Here is an 18,125-nt window from a genome sequence, read left to right on the forward strand (position 1 = left end):
CACTTGACAGGTCGTTCCAAGTTTCAGACACCATATATAACCGCTACCAGGTTATATAAGGATTTTTTTTGGACACTCTGTATATTTCGTAAAGACGGTGATTATTATTTGCAATTTGTACTTTATTCTGCAACGCACATAAGTTCTTTCTTTGGTGTGAATTGCTTTTTTCCCACACAATTGAACAAAGAAGTCTTTCATCATTTTTTCATATATATATTTTAAGCGTTGCTTTTGCTGAGAACATTTCTGGTAGCGACTAACCATTTCAGTGTTTCTCCCTGACTTATTATATGCACAGTATTTATTCTGCAGTTATTTGGAACTGAATTAAGTGTTTTCTTTATTCTCTTATGGAAACATTACAAGAGATTAGAGAAATACGGGCTGACCAGATGTTCCAGTAACCAAAGTGGCACCAACTGCGTTGTTTCGTATTCGTTATCTGTACTTTCTCAAGCCAGTGTTATCGACGTGTCTAGTGCATTATAGGCAGTTGACTAAAATTAACATAAATTGTTTTCCGTATTCTGTTTGTATGTGCATACAGGTGAGTTAACTGAGTGATTTTTGAAATGAACTGCCAACACTTTTCTGTTGACCATTGCAACCCGTAGCTTGAGCTTGGATGCTCGGGGAGTTTGACTCCAGGTCTGGAAGCCGTAACTACGCGCATCGCGTCGAGCTACAAATACGACTTATTGTGAAGGGGCACAAGCTATTTAGCCGGTGAAGGACGATTTCTTACGGCTAGCCCCAACTAGTGAAATCCCAGGTCCGCAGACCTTGTGCGGTTAAAATGTTATATACACGCCAGCTAACAGCAGTATTCTACTTTGGAGAATTTCCTGTTTAATTTACTGAAGATTCACCTCTACGTTTTAGGACGGTTCAGCGTAACAACTGGATTCATCGTGGGACGATCCAGACAACTTTTCCCTAGTGCTAATTCCCAAGTGTGTCAATGGTGTCAGGGAGGCATTTACAGTGATATCTGAATCATAATCATATATATATAAAGGGCTATATTACCCGAAAAGGGCAAAGTGTGATTTCAGCAACGAAAATTATGAAATATATCTAGTGTTCAGTGTTGTGTCCATTCCTCTTCGCTATTTCTAAAATAGTGTTCTAATAAATAAGTATAGTGTTATTTAATCCAGTGTGTTTTCGTTGCTTGTATGAGTGATGTTTGTGTGTGTTATGGTCTGGATGACCGTCTGATCGTCCGTGAGGTTTTCGAGACGAGACACCCGAACCTCTCGGCGCCTAATGCTCATATTATTGAGACCGACGAGTGATTTGGAAACAGTTTGTAACCTTTTCTTGGAGAGGTCCTTCATCGTCCTGTCCAGGTAAGTTAAAGTATCCGGAAGATACTTATTGGTAGGACCACGAGCCACGGACAGCGACCAGATTACACGGAGTGGTTACAAATAAATGGTCGCCCGAACAGTGACCCGAACTCAGGACGGTTACAAATAAATGACGCCCGAACTACCGACCCGAATCGATACCGTTGGTGCTCGAATATAATTATAAGACCAATATTTTAATATACCATTTCTCTTCCAGCTTAGTACCAGGAACTTAAAAAAAAAAACTCTTTCAGTTGATTTTAATCATGTTTTTGTGATAGCCTATTTTATCTTGTCCAAGATGGTACATGAGGAAGCAGTTTTGTTTACCAAGATAAGCCTACTTCTTGAAAAGAATTTTGCTCAATTTAAAGAGAACTTAGCTAGATTAGAACGAAAACTAGATAAAAATAATGAAAAAATTGAGAGATACATAAAGGAAAGTAAAGTTGATTTTAAAGAGACTTTTGCTGAGGTAAAGAGCGAATTAGGTCAAAAGATAGACGCTTTACGGGACGTGTTTCGTGAAGATAGTCAGCAAACGGAAAATGCCGAAAGCAAAACACCGGAATGTAAACCCCAGTTACAGTCAGATGTTCCTACTGGATACGAAATACCGGAATTTGAGCCTCAGTTGGTGACTGATGTTACTAGTGTAAACAAAACATTGGAATTGGAACCTGAGCTAGAGACTAACACTCCTAATGAAAAGGAAACGCAGGAATCTGAACTCCAACCAGAGACAGGTAGTCTCAACCAACCTCGTAACAAATCCGATAATGATTTTATTCATTCAGAATCTAGCAACACCACTTGTAGTCACAGTAGTAGTGAAAATCACGAACATATGATTGTAGACGACCGAGGTCTTAAGCGCACAACAACAGCTGTCACAAACCACAGAGTAAAAAAGCGTAAACGAAGTTACAGTTATAGCAATAGGCAAAGATACGCAGACCGGAGCGTAAACAATACGAAATTTAAAGGGAATCAGAACCAAGGCCGCACTCGAAAAGGTAGTAACAGAAAGAGAAGGAGTCGTAAATCACGACCACGTAATCTGAGTTATCACAAACGAGATAGGAAACGCAACTTGTGTGAGAACATTAACAGTATTTTTGTACATAGAGGTAACCATCGTAGAAATAAACGAACAGACCGCAGTTACCAAGGCAGAAACAGTAATCATAGAAAAAGAAAAAAAAAGTAACCAAGACTGTATGTTGATACAAATTTTTCTCCTAGGAGAGTGACGCATTTTTAAGCGATAAACATGTATTCATTTTTCTTCTTTTTGCTTTTAGTTTTTGATCGGAACACCTGGATACGAAAAGAACTATGCATTTCTTTTAAAACTCCTTTTTGCTTCCAGCTTTTAACTGTTCGGCAAAGAGCAGATAACCCGTTTTTCTTTCTTTTTCTTTATTTTGATAAGATAGTCGTTGCATTTTCGACCACCTGTGCTTATGGTTACGAATGTCGAACAACATACAGCTGATTGATTCTTTTCCTCTTTTTGTCTTTGCTCCGTGTAGCACTTCATACCTCAGTCAGCTGTGTATGAGTGTTGCAAACCTTATCACTGACTTACTATTAGTTTAATGTCATTAATTTGTTCTTGTTTTCATTTCAGATGTTTGAATTTAGATTTTTTAGTAAATAATTAACGTATCACATACGTAGGGGAATTGCATTTTAAAAGCAATTTGAAATCTTGGCGCGATTTCCGTACCCCCAGCTAGTGGGAAGATATTTTGGCGTTATAATATATATTTTTTTGTGTTTTAAAATTTTAAAAAAAATCTTTTAGGATCCCTTCCCACTTTCGAAATTCTTAAATATGCTATTACATGTTATTTACAATTAATGTTTGATTTTCTTTTAGAAAAAAAAGGAATGTATCGAGATGCCCAGGATAAGAAAACTTTTGGTTGTTAAATATATATACATTTTATATTTGTGATTAAAACTTAGTACGTAATCTCATGCGTAGAATATGAAACTTTACACTTATAATCAATGTTAAATTTCTTTTTCAGTGTTAATCTTAGATTCCCGTTTTCATTTTGAAATGTTTACTGTAATTTGATTAAACCTCATTTACGTCATTTACCCGATTTTGACTTTATTTGAATTTCCAGGATGTGACATGATATATTTTGTTCGAAGAGAAAAGTTTAGAACGGAAAGTAGGCTAAGCCTTAAACGAGTGAATCAGGCATTTCCTTGTTGGTAATAGTATGTGCAGGAATGTCATGTGAATAGTATAATTCTCCAAACGAAAGCAGTAATCTTTTTTATTTTAAAAGGAACTATATGAACAGATATTCTGATGGTGAACGGTCGTTTTTCCCCTCATATTAATATGTATGCGGAAATATGTTTAACTTCTATACTTTCTTATAATTTCTAATTAACATTTTTTTTGTCTTCTCTAGACCACTGAACGACCGTAGGGAAACTTCTTCGGGTAGGATATTTTATGGGGATGAATATTTTTTTTAGGGAGGCAATATTCCCTGGAATTGCAGATCTGTTGCAAAAATGGATGTGGCTAATCCATTGGATATTCCATAGCTAACCGTATTTTCGCCATCAATCGTAAAATATAGTTTTTCATTTCTCTTCTTCTTTTATAGTAACCCGTAACTAACCATGTGTATTCTTAGGTTAGATTTTTTTTAGTGTATGTTATTGTCTAGTAACATTTCAGCGAATATTTTAACGTTTATGAATCGTAACTATATTGTGTACTTGTATGCTAATGAGTTGTAATGTTTATTTTTCATGTTAATTTTGAGAAAATTGTATTTTAGTTCCAGTATGTCCTAGAAACTATTCGAATTCGATCTAAATCCCGAATAATAAATTTATTTTCTTTCGAACAGCATGAAGCCATAACGATTTTTAAAAATTACTTTATTAATTATTTCGTATGCTCGACGATTTTGAATTTTAATGTGTTAATAAGATCAGTTTGAATATTTTGTAGCGAAGATGCCTAAGGAAGTTGAACTGTCGTGGTATTACATAACCGTTTTGTAGGGAATTTAATCTTGATGTTTTAGATTGATCAGAAAGTTGTAATGTCGTTGACTATATTTTTGTTTGTATTCCATGTTTTTCTTTAAGTAGGTCTCATGTATTTGGTCTTTTAGAGACATATTTTACGATGCTACGAGAGCATTTGTATTTTGTGTGTTTACACATTTTTTCTAGGTGGAAGACATATGTTATGTTCCAGGGAACATACGCATAGTTTACTGAATATTAATGTTTATATTTCAGTTTTGTGTAGAAACATTTTGTAAGCGCCTATGGTTGCAGGCCTACGCATGTTTCTAATTTTGCCTCGCAGGTGTCGATGACATATTGTGTGTGTAAGTACGTGTAGTATTACACATTTTTCCCACCTATGATTTTGGTAAATTCATGACGTAATGACCATTTATTTTCAGGAATGTTTGGACTAGTGAGTCAACTTCTTTGATTCAGACCTTTGAGCAACTTGGATCAACACCGTATAGTTTTCAACGCTGCATTTTGTTCTTTTGTAGATAATACCCATCTATTCTGGTAACCCTACAATGTTTACGTTTTTGGAAGTGAACAACAACCATTATTCTAGGCCTACGCTAATAATAACTTTGTTTCAGAACGAAACCATTTGTTGTATTGAGCATTATTGAATTAAAGTCTCGATTTTCACGACGAGCAGATGGCATTTGATCTTATGGCGTGCCAAATTTTCTTCATACATGTCAACGAAATCACGATTTTTTCTTGATATGCAGAAGCATGCTTATTTCTTGGAATTACTATGAACGTCATCTTTGACACTTAAGTTTATTTTTTTTATTTTTGAAAAACGATTTTTCGTTCTTTTCTGCCAAACAACACGAGGCACAGTTAAAAAAAAAGGACATACAGGTGAAAATCTTATTTTGTTTGTATATTGTCAGTTTATCATGTGTTTACATTTTCATTCATTATTACTTTTTCAATGATTTTCATATTTTTCAAATATATTATAGTGATATTGAAACTTTGACAATAATTTTAATGTTTTAGTACCTTTAATATGTTTTGCAATTTGCTTATTCATTCACATTTTGATATTTTAAATACAGATATCAGTATATTTACTAATTTTTATTGAGATATTTGATAATTCTTTAAGTCGATGTTTTCATGAATAGTTATTGTGTGTGTATATTTATTTCACATTGCACAAAATAAAGTTATCGAAACGGAACACTTAAACATTTTACGAAAAGAATTTATTAGTGTTTTAAAAAAAGCATTTAAATAGCCCTATAACGTATTTACTTCATATTATATCAAATAAAGTGATCAAAACGGAACACTTAAATATTTTACGAAAAATATTTTTTTAAGTAAGAATTTTAATAGCCCTATAAACGATTTCTGCGAACTTTAAAAAAAAAAAGTTATCATACAGGTGTTTCAACCATACCTCGTTTCTCACACCAGTGTTAAAAAAAATCTCCCCTTCTCCCCTCATCAACTCATCGTTGGAGAATCATGGAGGATTGGGGGATACTCACACAGGAAGACAGCATGGTTTCAACATGTCAAGAAACGGAAGATAAGGAAACCCAACTGCATAAATTTTTCAAGAGGATCTTATTAATTTATGGAACACTTGGATTGGACATTGCTCATGCAGGAACCTCATCATGTTGTAGTGAGTGAACAACTTATTTAACTATATTAAATAGCCCTTTTTCAGGTGGAAAACCATTCACCGTCTATGCACGTAAGTCTCACACCATATCACAGTGTTGCCAACTAACTAATTTTAATTTTTTGGTGAAAAACCTAATTTTATTCATACTTCGGCATACGGCCAAGGGTTCTCAACCTGTCTACGTGTGCACTTGACAGGTCGTTCCAAGTTTCAGACACCATATATAACCGCTACCAGGTTATATAAGGATTTTTTTTGGACACTCTGTATATTTCGTAAAGACGGTGATTATTATTTGCAATTTGTACTTTATTCTGCAACGCACATAAGTTCTTTCTTTGGTGTGAATTGCTTTTTTCCCACACAATTGAACAAAGAAGTCTTTCATCATTTTTTCATATATATATTTTAAGCGTTGCTTTTGCTGAGAACATTTCTGGTAGCGACTAACCATTTCAGTGTTTCTCCCTGACTTATTATATGCACAGTATTTATTCTGCAGTTATTTGGAACTGAATTAAGTGTTTTCTTTATTCTCTTATGGAAACATTACAAGAGATTAGAGAAATACGGGCTGACCAGATGTTCCAGTAACCAAAGTGGCACCAACTGCGTTGTTTCGTATTCGTTATCTGTACTTTCTCACGCCAGTGTTATCGACGTGTCTAGTGCATTATAGGCAGTTGACTAAAATTAACATAAATTGTTTTCCGTATTCTGTTTGTATGTGCATACAGGTGAGTTAACTGAGTGATTTTTGAAATGAACTGCCAACACTTTTCTGTTGACCATTGCAACCCGTAGCTTGAGCTTGGATGCTCGGGGAGTTTGACTCCAGGTCTGGAAGCCCTAACTACGCGCATCGCGTCGAGCTACAAATACGACTTATTGTGAAGGGGCACAAGCTATTTAGCCGGTGAAGGACGATTTCTTACGGCTAGCCCCAACTAGTGAAATCCCAGGTCCGCAGACCTTGTGCGGTTAAAATGTTATATACACGCCAGCTAACAGCAGTATTCTAGTTTGGAGAATTTCCTGTTTAATTTACTGAAGATTCACCTCTACGTTTTAGGACGGTTCAGCGTAACAACTGGATTCATCGTGGGACGATCCAGACAACTTTTCCCTAGTGCTAATTCCCAAGTGTGTCAATGGTGTCAGGGAGGCATTTACAGTGATATCTGAATCATAATCATATATATATAAAGGGCTATATTACCAGAAAAGGGCAAAGTGTGATTTCAGCAACGAAAATTATGAAATATATCTAGTGTTCAGTGTTGTGTCCATTCCTCTTCGCTATTTCTAAAATAGTGTTCTAATAAATAAGTATAGTGTTATTTAATCCAGTGTGTTTTCGTTGCTTGTATGAGTGATGTTTGTGTGTGTTATGGTCTGGATGACCGTCTGATCGTCCGTGAGGTTTTCGAGACGAGACACCCGAACCTCTCGGCGCCTAATGCTCATATTATTGAGACCGACGAGTGATTTGGAAACAGTTTGTAACCTTTTCTTGGAGAGGTCCTTCATCGTCCTGTCCAGGTAAGTTAAAGTATCCGGAAGATACTTATTGGTAGGACCACGAGCCACGGACAGCGACCAGATTACACGGAGTGGTTACAAATTAATGGCCGCCGGAACAGTGACCCGAACTCAGGACGGTTACAGTTTATCATAATTTACGTCATAAGATGTGCCTTTTCTAAAGGTATGACAGTGTTTCGTTTAACATAACTTCCTCAGAATATTTTTTCGGAATGTTCAAATACTTTTGGATAATAGTGTACGTATGATACAACTACTAGACTATAGGTATGATATAGCCTAGTAGCCTAGCTACTGAAATGATGTTAAGCTCCAATTAACAAAAGTATATGGAGAGAAAAATGTTTTAAAGTGGAATGTTAGTTTAGTTGAATTTGAGTTTAACGTCCCGTTCAGCAGTGAAAGAATGTAAGGCGTGAATATACTGATTGACGTGGAATCCGAAACACATAAGCTCACGGCGGAAATCGTACCCGGGGCTCCCAAGCCAAAGTCGCCGAAACTAATGGCTTATCCAAGAGGAAAAAGGAAGGGTATTACGTGCGTCTAGCAAAAGAATTTAGATTGAAAAATTAACTAAAAAATGTGTTTTGACTTTGTAGCTAACGAAATCAGCCTAGGCTTCTGCTCCGAACAACCCTGCTTCTGAATAATACAATTGTCAAAGTATGTGCAAACTACTAGTATTTTATTTATTTATTTATTTATTTATTGTGTCTGTATGTGTGCCTGTATTTTCGTTGTCTAGGATGATATAGAAAGCAATGATATTAATAAATTAGTACAATAGAAGGTAAACACAGATGATGTAATTTACGAACTGTGATATGGGACAGTTCATGCGAATACAAAAATAAATTTGAGAAATGAAACTCCTAACATGAAATCATACTGATTTTTTTCCAAACTCTTGATGAAAAGTCGTTAGCAAATAGAAAAGAAATAAGTGAGTGTTATTATTATTCTTAGTATCATTATGCATGACTTTTCCGCTCTTTTTTTTAAAAAATTGCATAAATATTTATCTCTGATCATAACGCGTAATTTCAATAATTCCAACACTGTATACTTCTTCGTGCTATATGGCTAACATGAGACTTTCTTTGTACCCGGTCTGTAATTCGATATCCGGTATTGACGCATGAATCAGATACAAGACTAGAGTAATGTCTCTGTTTTCATTTAAGTACTAAGTCCCGCCTTATACATACCTTCCGTCCTCCAAAGTGATGTTGAAACACAGATTGGCATTGTCTTAACAACCAGGATGGAAGATGAATTAATTAAGCTGCGTTTCTTCTTTTTAATCAGCAAAGCAAGAAGTATTTTTGTTAATATTAATAGCCATTTCTCGATAAAATGGAGTTACCTAAGACTGTGGAAATACATAAGTGATCTACGAACTTGACACTTGCTGAGTGAACAATGAAATGTCGAACGAACATTGTGCTACGTGCACACGAGTAAATGTCTGGCTATATGTGTTTTTGTGTCTGGCAACCCTGTCACACTACAGAGGAAATACGTGGGTGTCAGAAGATAAATACAAGACAGAGAAAGGAAAAAGTGTCTGTGTTTTCTATTAGTCCCTTGGTTTTTAATTTCCATTCATACGAGGAGGGCAACTCGTAAATGAAAATGGAGTGAATTATTTGAGTTTTTTTCCACGATTGTGTTCTTTAGAAAAAGGGAATCGAAGCAAGTGTCTGATAATGGAATAATTGGTTAAATGAGAAAGTGAGAACAATGGGAATTTTTCCAAGAAAACCCACAGAAACGATGTTGTCCATCACAAACTTACTTAGTCGGGGTTCGAACCAGGATTGGACACACCAGTGATAAGTGATCTACCGCTAAACCACTATGGATGCTATTGGTGCAGCTCGAGGCACAGCTCAGTTGCTGTATATCAAAGAACTTTGAGTCGATTGAATAACTCTTAACATTAAGCAAAAAAAAAAAAAAAAAAAATCGATATTTGCGATTGATAGTTAGAACGATTATTTTCGTCGATTTCGTTAGTGACTAGAATCCGTTTGAGAATACTCACGTGTAACAATGACTTCAAGGGTGGATATCCTTATCCCATTCACCTAAGTTTCGCTGATCATCTTCACAGTTTACAGCAGAGTTTGTCGGAAAAGTGTATAATAACCACAAATTGTTAAACATTTATCTACATTTTTTGAGAAAATTAGCAGCTAACGATATAATAGTGCGACAAGAAACACAAACTTTACTATTTGTAGAGACTGTAGATTAACGGAGGAGTATTGGTGTTATTATGTAGTGAAATTATACTCATTCGGACTTGATAACGTTATCGTATTGTACATAATTATTTACGCATGAACAAGTTTTCAATTCCTCGGATACCACGACCTTTTGAGGCCAGTTTCAACAAGTTTCGCACCTATAGAACAAATTGAAAAAAGGTTCAATGCTACAGAGGAAACGGAGATCATACACTTTAACCTTGAAGTCAAGAATGTTGCTAGTAAGATGAAATGTCCTTTTAAAATTCGCACAGTTTTCTACGTGTGTGTGTGTGGGGGGGGGGTTAATGATTATACTTTTTAGTGGGTACTACAGTAGTAGATTACTTAACGAAGAGAACCACAATTAACGTAGAAAGTTGTATTTCGAACTTTTATCTCAATGTAAAAAGGTCGATATACGGCACCCTTAAAGTTACTTTGAATGTCTTGAAAACCTAGTTTTCAACTCTAACAAATACATGCAATTAAATGCCCTTGATGTTGCATTGCTGTAGTATCAATAACGGTAATATATTTAACAATTACAGTGTAAGAGAATGTAGAAAGAAAGTAGTAAATAAAAAAATAACTAAAATTCTTAAGACTGATACGAAACAATGCACGATTATTAACCAGTAAATTGTATAGAGTATGTATAAGTACTCCTGCATTCAAATAGAGTATTGAAATAAAGCGTCATGATTGGAAGTAAGGGAAGTCGCTAAACTAAAACTTAATCTTCGATTTGATAATTTGAAAAAAATAATTAAATAAATAAATTTTAGTATTTATTCACTTTATACATGTGATTCGTTACTGTTTAATTTAATATTGGACTTCGGAAGAGAAACATCAAAAGAATTTAATGACTGTGTCTATAGCGACAACTCCCAGTCACGACCGTTCTTGTTTTATTAAAAATAGGGAAAGTAAAGTTGAGGAAGAAAAAGGTAGGAGGGAAGTAGGAAAAGAAGAAAGGAATAAGGAACAGGAGATGAAGAATTACTGGATAATGATGGGAATATGGTAAAGAAAGTCGAATAGCTTTAGGAAAGATGATTCATACTCAAATTTTATTACTTGAGAATCACTTCTGAATTGATCCTGAAGAGAGACATTTTCCCTCATACTACCCTGACCTGGATCCAGGCAACTGCACAAGTGGGAGTTACCCTGACCCAGACCAGGTGACGAGACGTATTAATTTAATAGTTTGTCTGTTATTTCCAAATGTTAAATAACGTAGTAAATCAAGATTAAAAGCTACCATTTAAAGCAAAATTTGTAATTCATTCACACACACACACACACACATACATACAGGACAATGTATTAACATAGGTAAATCAGTTTAAAAGAAGCTATAATCTAACTACAGATGGTCAAAATTTATTATAACTATTCAGAATTTAAACTCAAAGAAACTTTTTATCACATGCAATTCAATACACATATAAATGTATCATTCCACATAGAATCTTGGATTACATCTTTATAAATTTGACATCAACAGAAGAATGAAAGAAAGAGAAACAAAAAATAAACATTGATAAAATAAAACGTAAATTTGAAAATCTAGTTACATTCGATTATATTTCATATGATAACACGATGTTTAAATGAGTCCTTATCTTAATTGAAATGAAAAAAATAAACAGTTGATTAAACGAGTAACGTCTTGTATTTTCAGATGACCTTTTCTGTCACGTGTTCGTAAAGTACCCTTTTGGTGTTCATGTACTTAAATTCACTTTATTTAGATATGCACACATGAAAAATATTAATAGATTGTGAACAACACATATTTAGTTTGTAGACTTATTTGTTGATACATTTTCCTAATTCAGAGATTAAGGAAAAAAGTTTTGTCACTAATTTCACAGTGACTACGTCACTTATATTGTCATTCCATTTATTATTTCGTTCATTTACAAGCTTTAAATCACTATCACCTTGTATCACTTTAGGTTCACACATTTATAGTTATATCAGCACAATATAGATAAAAAGGAGAGTTTTCTAGGTTCAAACATATTTTGCTTTCGTACCAAGATTATAATTGCTAAAACAAAACAAAAAATAACATTCAGGTTCGAGTATTCGCATATGGTGGATGAAATGGAAATGGAATTGCACAGGAAAATTTCAGGCTTATGGACTTGGGGGTCATTTGAATGATAAATTAGGGTTACAATGACCTGCCTTAATTTCATGCTATATACAGTTAGTATAACCACAGGAGATGATAATATCTATTTATAGTAGTTAACTACATTACAAAGATTAAAGATTATATCTAATATGCGGCGGTATACTATAAATTCACATTTTATGTTTGTCGAATTTTCCGAAACTATGGCAACCAACTACCATTTGGGGTGAGAACCAAGACACTTTATACATATTTATATACGTAAATCAACATTATACAATTTATATCAATGTCACATTTCTATTCAACAGGTATTTATATTTCAACATACATATATTCAATTATCATTTAATGCTTCAGATCACTGACTCCGCTTAATAAAATTCTAAGGTTGCAACACTTGACAAAAGAAAAATTTGACTATATAACAACTGATTAACTGCATATAATGATAATAAAATTATATCCTAAAACAATTACAAAAGAAGTGGATATTTAAATTGCAAGGCAGGCACGTAAACATAGAAATTATATATATATATATATATATATATATATATATATATATATATAAATGTTATAACTCACTGTCCAAATAATGAAATCTCAAAAATGTTAATAAGAATTATGGGCCCAAACATCTACACAGCATTTATCTCTATGGTGATCAATAGAAACAAAAGTGGAGATAACGTATAGTAAAACAGAGAATTTCAATCGGATAGCAATAAAAGAGACGAAAGTAAAATTGGATTTTATACGGGACTATGGCTCGCTATTGCGGTGTATACGGTCCCTCGATATTTAACATAAATGAATATATACACGAATTGTGTCTTGCAAGATCTCAGTCGAAAATTCAGGTTCAAATTATGTATATTAGATGATAAACATTTGCCAAGTTTAAACTTGGAGGGGGGGGGAGGAGAAAGTTCAAAAAATTTAAAAAATCCTTAGAGAAAAGAAGGAAAGCTAGAGGAAAGAAAAAGATTATTCTGAAGCTCCTACGTTAATTTTGGTTTAAATAAAGAACAAACGGATTTAATACATAGACGGAAAGTAATGTGTTAAATATTTTCAATACACATATAATACATAAACTGTGATGGCACATTACAACATTAATGTTTGTATCACATTTTTTTCTCATAGATGACCGGTTCAAGTAATTAAACACGTGAAGATAATTTGCATATGAATTTTTTCATCCGAGAAATTAGAGATAATAAAAGTTTTAACACAAAATTAAAATCTTAAAAATTTTAATATATTTTGGCTACTATGTGAAGTTTATAGAAATTCTTTTGAACTTTATTGCCGACACTGCAATAAATTGTGTTTTGCTATTTGGTATATAATTTGCTCGGACCAATACTCACATAGCAATATGAAAACTTCAAATTTTGAAATTTGTGAATGAGGCTACAGAAAATTTTCATTAGGAAATATTCCATTGTCCTCAAGCTGTATTACACAATATACTTAGTTTTGAACAGACAAGAGACGCAAATCAGAGACTTATGCGAATATACAGAATTTGTTGACGCATGTCGAATTTTCTAAAAGTTAATGAAAGACAAATATTGATGTTGTAGCCCATTTCAACCTTTCCAAGGAAATATCTCGAGGGTGTGAGTACGGGAGAGGAACCGCAATTACATATGGAAATGCATTATTAACCTAAAGGGGAGACTGGCTGGCCTCGCGGAGCACGGTTGTTGGTAGTTAATTTGGAGTGCGGAGTTGAGAGGGAAGAACGAGCTAAGCGAGAAGCCGTAGCAAGGTGGGATAACGCACTACTAGGTTACTTAGGTTATGTTATGTCTACTTCGCACTTACCTTACTACGTGCTTAGGTTTTTAGAGTTCTCCTATTTCAAGCAGAAACTCGTGAACGATTGTTGGTGGCCTTTGTTCTTTCATTCATTAAGCTATGAACATTCAAAAGATTAACCTCATTATCAACATCATGTTTTACAAATGTTAGTACTGTCAATTCACATCCAGCGCAAAGACCCTGTACACTTGCAGGCATGTTTACCCGAAAATTATCAACAATCCAACCATCCTGAACCTAGAGACAAGTATTTCCCTCTACTTGCGAATTACTCTCGTCTTTATAACAGCTTATCAAAAGGTATTACATATAAATTACGCTTCACTTACATGTTATCAAGCACACAAGCAATCAAATCATCAAATTGTTCTAGGTAAATTTTCAAAAGTTTGATAAAAACGGATGGGCAACTTCGTAAGTTAACTCTAAACAAGAGCCTAAGTAAAGTTGAATTTCATTATTTTTACAGTAGGTCCTCTCTTCTTCTTGATCTTAATGTTGATATTATATGTGGGACTATTAAAACATTTATATTTTAATTCTAATTCGTGTAGTTAGTAATACCCATTCAATAAAATTCACGTTTTTTTTCATGTACACCCTCCATTCCAAAAGAAACCGAACTTTTTAAAACAACAAAAAAGCAATGTACATTTTGGAACAAATCATTTTTATTAATCAATGTATTCCCCTTCTGCATCGATACACATATTTGCACGCTCCAACAAGTTGCCAAACGACTTCTCCATGTCCTTTATTGGAATGGTCTTTAGGACGGCGGTCGTCGCCTTCTCAATGGCATCAATCGATGCGTGCCACTTTCCTTTCATCGCCAAATGCAGTTTCGGGAACAGATAGAAATCGCACGGAGCGAGATCTGGTGAATAGGGCGGATGATGCAACCGAATAATGTGATTTTTTGACCAAAAATTCAGTTACAAGTCGCGAACGATGTGATGGTGCATTATCGTCCAAAAGAGTCCAACTGCCGATTTCGCGATATTCGGGCCGAATACGACGAATTTTTGCCAGCAAACGCTTCATGACGCCCAAGTAAAACTCTCCAGTGACTGTCTGTGACGATGTTTTGTTATGTTTGATGAATTCACGCACTTTTTCGATGTTTTCTTCCGATAATCCGGTTCTGGGACGGCCTGATCTTTCGTCATCATCCAGCGTCTCTCTACCTGATTTGAATCGCCTGAACCACTCGTAAACTTGCGTACGGGATAGACACTCATCACCATATGCATTTTGTAGCATTTGGTGCGTTTCACTAAAAGTTTTACCCAGTTTAACACAAAACTCAATTGCAGCTCGTTGTTTGAAACTCATTTTCCGACCGATGTACACAACACACTGACAGTTGAAACGCAATAACTTTGTTGCTGCACATCCAAATGTCATGACATTTATACCAGTTGTCAATGAGGGACTACGCCATCTACCGGTAAAATATTACAACAGATGGCACTAGTGGTACTATTTGTTTTCAAAATTTCGGTTTCTTTTGGAATGGAGGGTGTAGATTACAGAATGTTAACTTAATGCGTGTGTCTATAGAGGGGATAATAGAATTAATTGGAATCAAAATACTTAAACATTTAAGAGCAGATATGATGAATTTCTGATGTTACTATTTGATGAACTATAATATGGTTGGCTCGGGCCCCCCTAACTTCTAACAGGCCTCCTCTACATTTTTGGGCTGGCTACGAGCCTGCTGCGCTGTTAGGTGTAGTTTCACAATAAACTTCATTCTCATGTTACTTTTTTTTTTTGCTGCGGACTGTACAATTGACTGGTACTGTAATTAATAAGAATAAGGTGAAAGAAGGTGAATAAAAATAACGTGAAGTCCGAGTCTAACACCCATTTGTATTGCGAAATGTATTTGGATGGGAAAAAAGAGGCAACTGAAATGAGAAACAAAGGTTTTAATAATACATTTTTTGGACTTAGTTACTGAAGATCACAACTGAGATTACCATGGAAAGTTATTCGGAATGTAACTGTGGACAACTGTGGACACTGAAGCTCATCTTCTATCACATGCAACAAGAAAGACATAGAAGGAAAATAATTCAACCAATATCTTGCAGACGACTGTTGAACAAAACAAATTTGTACACGTTGTTCTAATATTGCATTGCTCGACAAATTTGTTTCCCACCTAAGTACATTCATTTGTGTATCAAATTATTACTGCAATCAAAAAGGAAGGTATCACTTAGCAAGAATGTTACATATTGTATCCCATTACAGATACATCTAGCTCTTATACACACATTTCACGCATTTCAGATAACTTCGTTTCGTAGAAACAATTTACAAAAACTAAGTTTCTCATTTTCTCATTTGCAATTTCACCGTTTCTTCCTGCTTACCCTCCTACGGAGAGAGGTTGGAGCGATATTTTTCTAGGAATTAGATTTCCCCCTTTGAATTAAGACACTTTTACCCTAATCTTCTCCGTTCCAACATTCTCGAGCCTTAGAATGATAAATACCCTCTCTAATTTCCTATTAGAATCTTTGTTTTGGTGTTCTCATATTACTGGAATGGACGTTTTATCTGATACAGATAAGGTCTTGGTGTCATTTTGAAAACGGTGATCCATATGAAGAATCTTTGGCAACAGCGCTCTTTAGTTTTAAAAATATGTCGAACGAGCTATCTCTCACCCAATGTTCCATTCAGAATTTTGAAGTTGGGACCTGGGCACCCATGAAAAGCGGCCCTTGGTGGCGCTACGACATCGCCATTCGATTTGCTACTTGGTATTTTCTATTTGAGTTTTTGTTTTGTTTATTTATCTTCAACCGTTTTCGAGATATTTTCGTGGAAAGATTAAAATGGACCAATCTGTATATCAGTTCTAGGGATGCGCACGAGACAAGATTTGTGTCTGTCTCGTCTCGAAAATGTTCCGTAAAAGTGATGTCTCGACTCGAAAAATGTATATTTCTCTATTGGAAGAGCCTTGTCTCAACTCGTATTTTGTCAGGAAAATCCTGTCTCGACTCGTCTCGTACGCATCTATAATCAGTTGGTAGATCACACTAAACTAAACAAAATTACGTGCTTGTTTATAGACTTTCTATTTCAACTGTGTCCCTCAGTGGCCCCGCGTTACGTAGTCGCTAACGCTCTCACTTTTGGATCGATTCCCAGTGGAGACACTCGGTCAAAAAAGTGTAAAATGCTTTTACAGGCTAGAAGTCTCGAGTGAGGTTTTCTTGAGTTTTCCTCATTCACATCAGGCAAATGCCGGAATAGTGCCTAACATACAGGTCCCAGGCAGCTTCCTTCCTTCCCCAAACCTTTCTTCCTTTCATTTCCACCAATAGTGTGTTGGCCGAGGGACATCCTCCTTCATACGTGACGAGCTAAATGTCCATAAATGCCGAAAGCCCTGAAATCTAAATTCTAATCCTAACTGCGCCCGTTCTGGCGCTACTGTCGATGTACCGTATGTTTTCCAGTATCTCCCTCAAAAGAGGAGAGACACGTTGCTGCGACCGAGATCCTTAAATTGTCGAGTGCGGAAGCAGTGCCACAACGAATTATTTCACAGAGTTTGATATACTCTGTCTTGTTAGCCAATCTATCTAGCCTACGAGCTTCTCTCGTCAAGACCAAACGACTGAATGACAAATTAGTAACACAGATGACGTCATTCAGTTCTTTTCAGTAAGCAAAGGAAGGATTTCAGCCATAAGAGGCGGCAGGAATGGAGCCGAAGCATGTTTCGAATATTTTCCGAAAGCAAGCCTGAGATAAACAGGCTCTACACTCAAGTAGTTTTCCAGAAAAGCGAGAAAGTAAATAAAACGAATTTTTGTCATACTAAAATATGTCGTTGGTACTATAATAATTGACAGTCTACATATCTCGCTAGAACAAATGGTTATTCTTGTATTGTATATGGAAAATTAGGTCATTATCTAACATATTGTTTCTATTACTTTTGTCTAACCTTGATACACATCAATTATATTAGCTAAACAGCTAAAATCGAAGAAACGTATAAAATAGCCAAGTTACGCAGAAACGCAACGTGAAACATTGGGTTCAATTAGATTTTAGTTTCTCTTTCAACAATGATGCTACATGAGAAGTGGACCTACAGCTTAAATGTAGGATTTGAAGCTCACGGGCTCCCACCAGGATTGAAAAATGGAGAGGAAGCCAGCACATGCTTCAGAACAAGTGATGGCTAAATAGTGCTTTGTGGGCTGAGGAGCATATTTTATTGGATCCCT

The sequence above is a fragment of the Thermobia domestica genome, chromosome 15 (genome assembly GCF_964235325.1).
Source record: "Thermobia domestica chromosome 15, izTheDome1.hap1.1, whole genome shotgun sequence".
Lineage (NCBI taxonomy): Eukaryota > Metazoa > Arthropoda > Insecta > Zygentoma > Lepismatidae > Thermobia > Thermobia domestica.